The sequence below is a fragment of the Manduca sexta genome, chromosome 13 (assembly GCF_014839805.1).
Source record: "Manduca sexta isolate Smith_Timp_Sample1 chromosome 13, JHU_Msex_v1.0, whole genome shotgun sequence".
NCBI classification, from domain to species: domain Eukaryota; kingdom Metazoa; phylum Arthropoda; class Insecta; order Lepidoptera; family Sphingidae; genus Manduca; species Manduca sexta.
This window is the reverse complement of record NC_051127.1, coordinates 8,259,213-8,271,731: the sequence shown is the minus strand read 5'-3', so window position 1 is coordinate 8,271,731 and position 12,519 is coordinate 8,259,213. Positions and strand designations below refer to the sequence as shown.

Below are 12,519 nucleotides of genomic sequence, written 5' to 3'. Positions count from 1 at the left end.
ACGATCCGAAACGTTATTTCCGAATCTCAAAAATGGACCAATTAGAACAAAGGTTTTTTTGACATGCTTTCAAATTAATTATTTTGATTGGTTCATTCCCGGAATCGGTTTGAAGTTAGGGTAGTTTATTGAAAATGGTCGTTATTGTGAAGGATTATTCCGCTAGTCCTGTATTGGAAAATGTTATAAATTTACATTAAAATGGCTTTTGTATCGACAATTACTCACTTGTCTATAGATGGTAAATGTAAGATGTTTACTTTTTTTTGTACCTACTATCTTATTCTAGCACTTGCTATTGATTTTATATTTATGATCTTCCTCTGGTTAGTTTATTTTGGATAGTTGATTGACGCCATTCTTAAGTAAACGAGTGTTTAATATATGAGGTAGTTTATACGAATTATACTTTTGCCAACGAAACTACTATTTCAAGATATTTGCCGTTTTTAATTAATCAATTTTTATTCTGATTAAAGAAAGAAAGAAAGAAGTTTATTGTTGGAACAAAGATAACAATTTCAAAACACAAAATCCCACATAACATAAACAATTATTGCACCAACAATGGGCCAAAGAAGGGCTATTGCCATTAGCTTTTCGTACGCCTTTGAGTGAAATATAGTGCATGCAATATGCTAGTAATCTTTGGATGAAATATAGTGTATACGATATGCTAGTAATTCAGTATGTCCAGCGTACGGAGGTAATTTAGTAGCTATACCGATGATTGTATTAGGGGCGTGGTTGCATTACGTATGTATGTACATGTCCTGACGAATCGATTTTACGAACAAGTTGAGTCGTAATTTGAGTTGTATTTTGGATTAATTCATTCCAAAGTTTAATTATATGATAAATGGATATTTTAACTTCGTTTTGAACTAAATGATAACTTTTTGTCAGGCACATAAAGTTCAAATTACCAGGCCATTGCTTTCTTTATATGATTAAATCTTTTCATCTTGATTATTACTTTATGTTATATTTATTTATTTTATACCTCATATACATCAATGAATAAAGGCGGACTTAATGCCGAAGGCGTTTTCTACCAGTCAACCTTTGACCTTTTTATATTATACATGCGAATGTTAGTAAAAATGTTTGGATGTAAGAAGTATCGCCCTAACAGCTGAACGGATGTGAATGTAATTTGGCACATGGATAGACAAAGTTCCAGATTAAAATTATACTTTTTATTCCGGATATTTGTTCCCGTGGTAACTATTTGAATTTTTCATCATATTTTTTTAAGGAGATGACACCGGCGTGGGTTATGGATTGCTAGTGATTGGGGATACTGTATGTAGTGGCAGTCTTTTAACGCACGTATAGCCACGAGAAACACTTAGTATATTCATTAAGTACAAATTATTCTCAGGTGATATTTGCGAATTAGTCATTGAATGTTTTCCATATATTTGATTTTACTTTACCCCAAAGTACGGAACGGTGGAGTTAGTGCCATAGGTCTATAGCTCATAGCAGTCCCCCATTCTATTCAGTTGTTTAGGATACACTCCACAGAACATTTTTTCATTCTTAAAACGCATTTGTGATTTTGTATTTTGTAAATTATTGCTTTCGGAAGTAGTGGTAGAGTTTAACAAATTCACATAAATTATTTCATTTCACTTTAATGTTCAAGAATTCTAAGCCTGTATTTACAATCATTATTCTTATATATCACATGAATATTTTCCCATGATGTAGGTAATGTATACAGGATAAGGCAATCTGGGGTAAAAAATAAAACAATATTATTAATGAAAATTGTATTTATAAACAAAACAATACACTTTATATTTCAATTATTAATGCACATAAAATTTATTTTACCTGTTACACAGTAATAACACGAAATAATGATAGATTTTTACTAAAAAAACAATACAGCATTAAACAACTACCCATATAATGCAACCATATAACCAAGACCATGGTAACCTTAATATAAGATTAGAAAATAAAGCCTTACATCTGCAAACCCGGTCCTGCACCTAGAATGTAAAGGAATTTGAAGATTGGGGATTTTTATTCATGATTCTGGGAAATGGTGGCTAAAAACACTAGTTATTCAATTTTAATAATAATAATATTATAATCATATAGTTACAACTAATTGAGACAAATGGTTGTAATTGTATCTAGCTTTATTAAAAATGGCTGTAAAAAAATTGCGTTCTCTTTTATATTTTTTTTACATACAAATACTTAAGGTGGTAGCTCAAGGTCCATTTTCATACATTTTGTTTCGGCTTTAATCTGGGTAACTAAACAAGTATTGGCAAGTAAAGAATTTAAATTCACGTCTAGTTAGTGATTAGTTCTCGCAGTTGAAGAAAAATGTAAAAATAATTAATAATCATGGATATTTCTGCCTTTAAAATTTCGTCATATTAAATTTTAAAGGCCGAAATATCCATGATTATTAATTATTTTTACATTTTTCTTCAACTGCGAGAACTAATCACTAACTAGACGTGAATTTAAATTCTTTACTTGCCAATACTTGTTTAGTTACCCAGATTAAAGCCGAAACAAAATGTATGAAAATGGACCTTGAGCTACCACCTTAAGTCACTTAGAAACGGTATACGTTGAGGTTTTTACAAAATTTTAATTATAACATTTTTAAATCTCGAATTCAGAATCAACATTATTTATTCTAGAGAGAATAAACACTAAACAATGTTTTATCAGCAACAAAACTTTACCTTTCCATGTATAAATATAGATATAAAATATATTACAATTTTTAGGTAAAATCCAATGTCATTAGCGTAACATACAGAAATCAAATCATTTAACTTTTAATTCCGCGCATAGTCTCTTCGAGGTCGGACCATATGAACATAATTATAGTTTAGACATAAATATATAATTACATACATAGTAATACTACTGTATTTCGTACACGTGTAAATGGGTTGGCACTTGGCGGATATCCCATTAACGCAGGCGATGATTCCGATGTCTTCATGTTTCATTTATTTGATTCATGTCCAGAGCAGTATATAAATAAGAACAATTGATTTATAATGCACAATTTGTAGTGCACAGTGATTTATTGACAAATGTAATGCTCGTATTTTAATGATTAACAAGAATATATTTAATTGTATGTATTATGTAAGACATTTCAAAGAGACATCTATAAATCTGTCCATCAAGTGAGATGTTACCCGTCTCCATTCCGATGCGCGTGCGCAGGCTCTAATGCACTTAAATAAATTCAAGCATTATCCTTGCGGCTTGACATTAACGTAGATAATATCATTAAGAGCCACGATTTGCTCTCTTAGCCTTATTAAAGCACCGGTTCAATATAAATATAGACGAAAATTACATTTTGTGTATTAATTAATTAATTACATCAGTAAGTAACATGTATATATGGTATATACATAAAATAATAGTACCTTTTCGACTGGTGAAGTCCTGATTTTAATGTCTGACTCGGGCAAATTTGTGTTTTTTTTGTTGTGGCAATTGTGTTACATTATACCAATATCAAGTTAGGCAAAATTTAGTCAATCACAAAATAATTTCAAATATCCGCCGATTGTAGTAAACAATCCCAGTCGCTCTTTTTTGATCGATCGCGAAAATGGACCAATCAGAATTGGTTCATTCTCGAGATTGAATCGCAGATTAAGATCGGGATCGTTTATTGAAATCTTTGGGTAGGGTCAAGGCGACACTGTGCGTGTATATCCAACAAAAATGAGACATACTAGGTACATAAATTAACTTATAACAGCTATAAGATAATACATGAATACATATTAAAATACCCGCATAAATACAAATACATATCCAGATTCTATAAATATAACATAACTTTTTGAAACTTAAGTATATGGTTATAAATCTGCTGCACTATTAACGAAAAGCATCCAGACTATTGATTTAAAAGTCTATGTGTTAGTGGATGCCCCGTTTTTTAAAAGAAGCGTATTCCAAAGTTTTATAGACTGCACAGTAAAAGACCTGTGAGTGATGTTGGAACTGTAAGGATATAGGGAAGATTGCCTGCAGAGCGTAGGTTTCTCGTTGGTAAATGCTGTACATTAAAATATTAAGTGAAAGGGAGAAGTAGGGGTGATAAAAAAGTAAGATTTCAGCGATCAAAAATGGCAACTACTTAAATTGAGAGCGGCAACGAGAAACATGGTCATACTTGATATTAAAAGTTAATCGATGGTATTCAGAAGTGTCACGTTTGTTGAGCAGATCTGCATCCAGAACAACATTGGATCACTGCAATCTACTACAGGAAGGATTAAGGTTGCGCAAGCATGTTATTGGTTTTACAAGAAAGGATATTCTTTAGTCGATATAAAGCATGAAGAATGCCAATAACTTCAAGGTGTCGAATATGTAACAAAATTTTTACAGTTCCTAAAGCGATGACTAAACCATTGTAATGGATTTTATGACAATTTATTACATTATATATACTATTTTTTGTATCATATAAATTTGTTTCTCTGAGCACGCTATAATTCTTTAGAACTAATGCGCCTACATTTCAATTAATCATTCTTTCACGATTAGGAAGCCACATTATTCATGAGTACTAGGCTACTTTTTAATCTCAGGAACAGAATTTCCATGTATGAGGAACCACAAGCAGAAGCTAGTTCTTAATGTAGAGCTCTACCTTCATCATTGACCTTTCTTTCATTGTACCTTTCTTCACTCTTCTTTGAACCTGCAAATCTTATAAGATCAATCATTAGACTCGTTAAAATTAGATCGTTCATACAATCGCTTCGCAAAACATATTTAACATCTTATCCTAACTCTCTATCTACAATGCAGAGCTTAACATTCAGCAATTTCAACAAAAAGTAACATGTACAATCCTTATATATAAGTAAATAAAGGCTAGACTAAGCGTACATTCATATACAAATCAAATTACAAATCTGAATCAATACAAAAATGGCAAACTGTTGGTTTTTTCTAGTAGTCTTCGATGCTTTAGGTTGCACGCAGAGGCAGTGTCGCTAGTGGCTGTTGTTATGACATAAACAACCAGCTAACCACACTGCCAACGCGGCCAACCTTATCTTCTTTTCTCTTCTGAATCTCCATTCGTAAGTTCTTGCCAAGGAGAAGGCCACCAGCACCGGAAGCCCATACTCAAGACTAAATGACCTGTAACGTTTGTATGTCTTCGATCAATCACTCTCGAGTTAGGCTCCCATGAGTTTTATGACGTTCCTGGAGGAATGCTGTCATGCTTTCCTCGATAAATAAAAAACATGTATAAGACCATGGCCTATAGACTGCAACAGAAAACTGCTCTATACCGCCGTAGTAGAGATAGATCCCTATAATTCTGTTGACTTGCGAAGGTTTGCTCCTGCAGTCTTAGGCTTAGGCATTAGAAATTGAATTAAAACTGTCATAAAAGTAATTTCCAAAATTGTAAATAACTATTCATTATCTTCTTTATATTAAAATAGTAGTTTGAATTCGCATTTATAGTCAATTTAGCATCGAGTACTATAAATATTATAAGAATTATATTTTACTATACTCCACTTTTTTTTTAATGGCGATTGACGTATATTATGCCAATTTCAAGTTAGGAATATATTGCATAATGTGTAGAAATTTTTTTAGTTCTGATTTTTTTACTTAAATGTTGCTACCAACGATGTTTGTAGTTAAGGCTCACGATGCGGCGCGGCGTTTAACTCCCGTTCAGTACCTGTAAGAAAGAACAAATGTTTGAAACATGTTCTTTAAAAATACATTGTTGTTCTTAAAATAGAGATTTTTTAAAAAACAAATTTATCAGGTTTTTTTAAAATATAATTTGGAAATTTTTAATATTTTGTTTCCTAAAACTTTCCAAATTACTGTAATATATAAAACTAACCACTACTATATAGTACTTATATATAGGTAATATCTACACTATCGTGGTACTAAAATAATTGAAATCTAGCTAATGGAACAACTAAGTATAGATAATAAACATTTTTGTGGATATATAAACTGACTTCATTGTTTTTAAGATGTGAATGCATTACCCAAACTGGCTCGGAAATTCAGGGAAGAAATGGACACTGTCTTTCCTAACGTTTTATTTTTTAATATGCAGAATTTCAAAGAGAGGGAAAGTTACTAGAAGACTTATTATATTTTAATATATTTTGTGGCATTAATAAATGGTTATCATTCCATCTAATACTATTAAAACATCCTTAATTGCTTAGATGCTTGAGGTGACATGCTGCAATTTTCGTCCTTTACTTAAAATGCTACCTTATATCGACTTTCGGTTTTGACGTATAGAAATTCATGGAAGTATATTAAAAGTTATCAAACCATATGGAAATCTGTGGATGGTAATCCGAAAACTTTCTTAAAGATCACTTTAATAAATAAGTTTGGCGAGAAGCTGGCCTATGATCCATTCAAATTTTCTTTAAAAAAATGTTCTCATATTTTTAGAAATCAAAGTATTAAGTATTATTGCTGTAATATCTGCCTCAATTCATACTGGTTTTGCTCCCTCCAATACTCAGTTTCTGATATTAGAAGTAGGTTATATGTACTTATTGGTAATCTACAAATCAAGAAAGTATTGTTAAAAACCTCTACAGCAAGGTCTTAATTATCCTCATGGTTAAGTTCTATAATTCAGACAGGTTTTCATAACAACCATATTTTTTTCTGCAGAATCCTTTAAATAAGTATATTCTGCTCGTTCAACAGTGGACTTTGCAAAAAGGCCAAACAGAAGAGAAGGTGATAGTAGACTTACGAAAAGATTTTTGAAAATATGGAAAACATAAAAGTATTTTAGAAATTCCTTTAATTGAATAGGCATTTTCCTCATAGGTACTTGACTTTATCTAAGTATCTGGTTACGTAGGTATATCTTACCCATTAGGTACCTATCAGTGTGTAGATGTTGTAATTGCTTTTCCTAAGAAAATATTAAAAGTAGGTATATTATAATCTTGGAAGTTATCCATACTTTCCATATTTGTATTATAAATGCGGTATTAAATTATGCTTTCACAGCTGAACCACTGAATATATTTCGATAAAATTGTGTATGGAGTCAGTTTAAGACTTTGGAAAAGACTTAGATTTTTTCATACTGACAAAATATATAAGGGGGCGAAGCGAGAAAGCCAGTTATATATATTTTATAAAACATCTACATCCAATCTTATCTTTAATTAATCCAATCTACATCCAAGTGTATAGTAAATAGTGCTTTTAACTATACAACTCTTAATCTATTGCAATGCCATGCCGTAGGAAATGTGACATCACAGAAATTAAAATACACCAATATTAATCAAAATCTCGATATAATTAATTATTCCTCAGTTCTAGTTGCAACTCTTATCGACAGTGATGGATTGGTGAAAGTTATCGTATGATTTCGAGTTGTTATTCGAGTTGTCAATTAGGCACGTTGGTGGCAGCAGTAGCCACTCTTATGATTAGACTGCGCAAAAAAATCTAACAAATTCTATAAAAATTTAAATTATTTGCGAATTTCACGTTGCTTCCATTCAATATTTTGTAAATTCGTAATCTTCTATGTTACTGCGTTGTTGCTAATGAGAAATATTCATTATTTCAATAACAGTAATGTCGAGTTTTAGATGTAAGTAGCGCAGATTATAACCAACAACTACGATGACTTTATTCATTTCAGATTAATTTCCTTTTCTTAATACTATACGTTATTCAGTCATCTCTAACTCACCTAGATGCTCAATGAAATACATGCGAGCTATTGACGATGATATAATTTACATTACCGCTTATAGGAGTTAGGGGGTAGCACCAAAATTTACGTCTCGAAGAAATACCGCTAGCCGCCATTCGTTGCTTCCTACTAGGTTTACCTAAAGTTTTACTTTTTACGTCATATATTTTAAGAAGTATCAGCGCTGCCAATTCTAAATACTTGGATTTCATTGTACATACAATTAATAGATATGAACGTGAGTTTATAAGTAGTTTATTGATGTCGCGTGTTGACTACTGATAGCACCAATACATAGTAACACCGAAGCATACTTGAAAGTATTGATTTACTACCATTAGTACATATTTATGATAGTATAGCGCTACAAGGTTCCAACAAGTCTATTTTAAAAATCAATACAAGCTATTCAATGACACGAACGGTAGTTGAAGAGAAAGATATTGCTTTTCAAATAATTAATCATTTTTGTTTGATCGTTTAGACGTCCATTTTAAATCTCGGTTAATTTTAAAACTGATTTCGTAGTCTCTGTTAAAGTGAATCATGAAATAATTTTGCGAATAGGTATAACTTTAAGGAAAGGAAACGTTTATTACAATAGTCAAGATTATATGAAATTTTATATTTTTTGTTGGAGTTTTATAAAATGATCAAGTTATGTACCTCGTTATTGGCAGGAAATTGTAATTTGTGAGGTAATAAGAGCTTTGGTTAAAGATTAGCTCTACTTACATATATAGATTTTTTATATGTGAATCATGCTTCATTACTTTTCCTATTTCAGTTTATACTCAGAGCTGTGCTGGTTCGTTGCTATCCAGGAAACAACATCGTGCAGCAAAATATCTAACAAACAGCATCTTCAATCATATGGGATTTATTAAAATTATAAATTTATCCGTTAACAATCGCAACCTGAAATAGATACTGACGCCTGTAATAAACGGTATAGCAAACTAAATCTCTAAGTACCTGTAGACAGTAAAGTATAGTCTTTAAATATTTCTATATAATATAAAATGTACACTTCGATGTTGTATTATTAGAATTTTAGCAAGCAATAAGTCCCTCAAAGATGAGTAGGCGATAACTACGCAATAAAATTGTTCTCAAAGCAGTTAACTGTCGTATTTATATCTATTTTAACTTTGGAAAATGGGATGATGTTGGTGGCAGAGGAATGGGACGGACCCGGCGTGCCACCCCTTCTCGCGTCCCCCTTGTTTTCCTGGGAATTGGGTGTGGCTCGTACCCGCGCGGAGTCGCCGCACCATTTTTTCAGGGGTCCGTACCGTCACGCCCCCTCTATATATAGGATATATTTACTGAATATATAGATAAATTCAGTTATACATTAATTAGCAAGCTTGGTAGTAAGATAATAGGTTCGTTCCACTAACCGACTCACGCTACTAGTTTATTCAAGGCATATTGATTTCGCTGGAGAGCCGAGCCTTTGCATTAAAAATAGATGTATTGATCTGATTTGAATAGTTTTACCATTGTATATTATACAAAATAAATAATTAAATATTGTTTATTTACAATATGCGATATACTGAGACATGGAGGTAGATGTGTGCCCTCAGTCTGTGTGGTGCCAGACGCCGCCTTCACAATCATTGATCTAAGATATATTCAGTCTCCAAGGAGCAGTGGGCGAGAAACTGGCTGTGAAATAGCACCTATTTCGATGTAAATATTAGTTGCGTTCAAATGTTTACTAGGTGTTTCAGGAGCAAAAGGCTCTGGCAGTTCCAGATACTATCAACGCGTCGTTGGTATGTTATTGCGGGCCTGGATTGTATGGGCGGCTGTCTGGGGCCTATTTAACTTAAGGCAACATATGATACTCGTATATTGTTTAAAACAGTTAGCATGCCGGCGGTGTACAATACATGTTATTGACATGTCTTGCTTTGTTTGCCTGACAAGGGTCGGCTTATACAAACATACCGAATTTCGGGTGAACATTTTAGGCGCTTGCAACCCTTGAAAAATTAAGCGACAATACTGAGAGCAACCCACTAATGAGTTATGAACCTCGGCTCAGGACGGCCACTAGGAGAACATGAGACATCAACGATTAGGGTAAAATATTAAACAGCATCTCCCTCATATATACTGTGTAGGAGATGATCTATTCTGAAATCCATAACATACCCTCATATTGGTTAACCATCGCTGTAGGTTTTGAAGTCATATTCAGAAAAATGGATTTGTAATATATCTTTGTAAACTAGAGCTGAGTTTAGCATCCTGCCCATGATACGTTCTAAGTTGTTATACCTATGAACTCTAATAAGACTTGGTTAACTTTATTATAAGGGCGGTGAAAATTCTCAGCACGCCTCATTTTTATTGATCGATGCAGAGTTTGTCAGTTTACTCCGTTCTGGTAGTATTTGAATACTTTAGGGATGTAATAAGGCCTGTTATGAATTCAGTAGCTGCTTCTCATGACTTAATTGGGATGGTACTTGAAAACATGATATTATCTTTTATTCCGCATGCTTGCAAAATTTTATTACAATACCAACAGCTAGCATATATCTTGATAGATTACAAGAAATAAACGAAACAAATGGCCATTTATGGGTTTTCACGAGTAAGATTAAAAGACAAATTTTTGAGTAAAATTTATCTAAGTGATTTGCGTAGTTTACGATTTTGTTAATTTGTTGCAGTTGTAGCTCTAATATTTTAAGGACTAATTTAGAACACATCATTTAAGACATAGGTATTAAACTAGACTCAAATAACTATTGATTATTCCTTACAAATTCAGACCTAAACAACAATCGCTCTCGTGTCTATATAAATTCAGAACTGACAGTGGACAGTAAACAGACTAATTTAAAGTGGCTTATTAAGAGTGAAATATGAACGCGTCAATTCAGCGATACGTCCAACATAAAGCATTGTAATTAATAATCTTGTAACTCTATAATGTTGGAATTTCCTTTATTAACATGTCCTTATTTCAAGAAATAATTTTGGATAATAAGATATGGTACAAAACGTCCTGCCATTTTTTTTTTCGCTTAAAATAAATTGTAATCTTGTAGGAATACTTTAATTTTGAGGTCTAGGTGTATAAAACAGCTAAATGTTCATCACGATTATTTGTTTTAAAGGTTTTATTGTAAATGAAATATGCTGCAATACATAATAGAATCATGACTCCATATCATCCTTACCAATTTGTCGGATGTCTAATAACGTTTAAATAATGAAGAATGATATTAAATATGGCTTATTATTATCAATAATATGGCCGTAAGTTTGTCTCGTTAAAGTTGATAGCATGATTGGCGCCTGGGAAATAGTGTAAAAAGTTATATCGTCAAATACAGCTACATACTGATTCTGGTTTCCCATTAAAGCCAAAAATTTAACAGTTCGTAATATCAAAAATCTAAACAAATCGTCGGCAAACATTCTTCGACGGGATTTGAACCCGCGACCTGTCCTTTCAGTAAACTAATCAATCACTGAATCATGGTCAGCGCTATAATAATTGTTTGTAGACGGCGAGCGTCTGACATATCATTAACTTTACTTTATCATAGAGTCGACCTTTTGAGTCACGTCCGCAAATCTATTACTGGTCGTATCTTGCAGTCCATACAATTATTGCTTCTTCAATTAATCTATGAATGAAATGCGGTGAAAGACTCGCTTATATGAATGCTATGACATATGTTGTGAATTATAAGTTGTATGTTATGGGATTTCTACGGATATTTCGAAAATATAGTTATATATTTCGTTTTACGTTGTAATATATTCGCTCCATTGAAGTTTTGTGTAGTATTACATTTTCCAACAATACATTATGGCCTTAATAATAAAATTAAAAATCAAAAAATAAAACCACAAAAATAAAATAACATTTATTAAAGAAATAAAAAAGTACAAAAGAAAAATTATTATCAAACAGTTCATCATCAGACTCAGTTGTGCACAAGAATTACAAAAAATAAAATACATAATAACGTGTAATACAAAAATGACATACATTGCTTTACTTAGTGCTAAGTGTGAATACACAAGTAAAATGAGATTACCCATAAGGCTACACGGACTACGTAGGGTTTCATCGTCAGTCGTCCGACAGTCAAACTTGACCTACTGACATAATTCTATTTCTGATTTACCTATACTGATCTATTCCTGTTGTGAGACCGCTGATGCATCTAATAATGCCCCGTACCTTAATTAGGGCACTTGTCTCTACCAGGGATGACGAACTATTGGCGCGTGTGCTACTTATGTGTCATACGTTGTATTATGACATACATTGTATGTATTGTATTAGTGATACATGGTAGTTCCCCGTTTTCTTTCTAATACTAACTCTTTACCTAAATAGTGAGAATGTTTCCAGCATCTATCTACTATTATAAGCTTATTTTAAACCCTACCACAATATAAATAAAAAATATTAAATATATACATTAAAAACGAGTAAGGTAGAGTTAACATTATGAATTTACTTTTAGTAATCACAATTTTCACTATAATTGATTTGATGACTCGTTTATTGTAATAACAGCTGGTATTAGAATATAAAAGGAAAACGAAGGCATCAGTAGAAAGTTGACGCTAAAATGTTTTTAGCGTCTCGTTCCCACACGCACCGGATAAGAGCGTCATGCCTTGTTTGATCGGCGCAGGCGCACCTAACTACATCCTTTCCTAGAAAATTCTCACATCTACACGAGTGTAGTTGGGCTACATGAGGAGATCTTTTAGGC

At 32.4% G+C, this 12,519-nt stretch overlaps 1 long non-coding RNA gene across 1 annotated transcript in view; it reads right to left on the bottom strand.

Moving 5' to 3' along the window:
• Nucleotides 1-3,422: 3,422 nt before the first annotated feature.
• The window catches only part of LOC115445003, a 64,841-nt gene continuing 55,744 nt past the window's right edge, over nt 3,423-12,519 (bottom strand). Inside the window, exon 4 of the long non-coding RNA XR_003938784.2 lies at nt 3,423-5,728. This is a non-coding gene — a long non-coding RNA (uncharacterized LOC115445003). The remainder of the gene's footprint in view (nt 5,729-12,519) is intronic.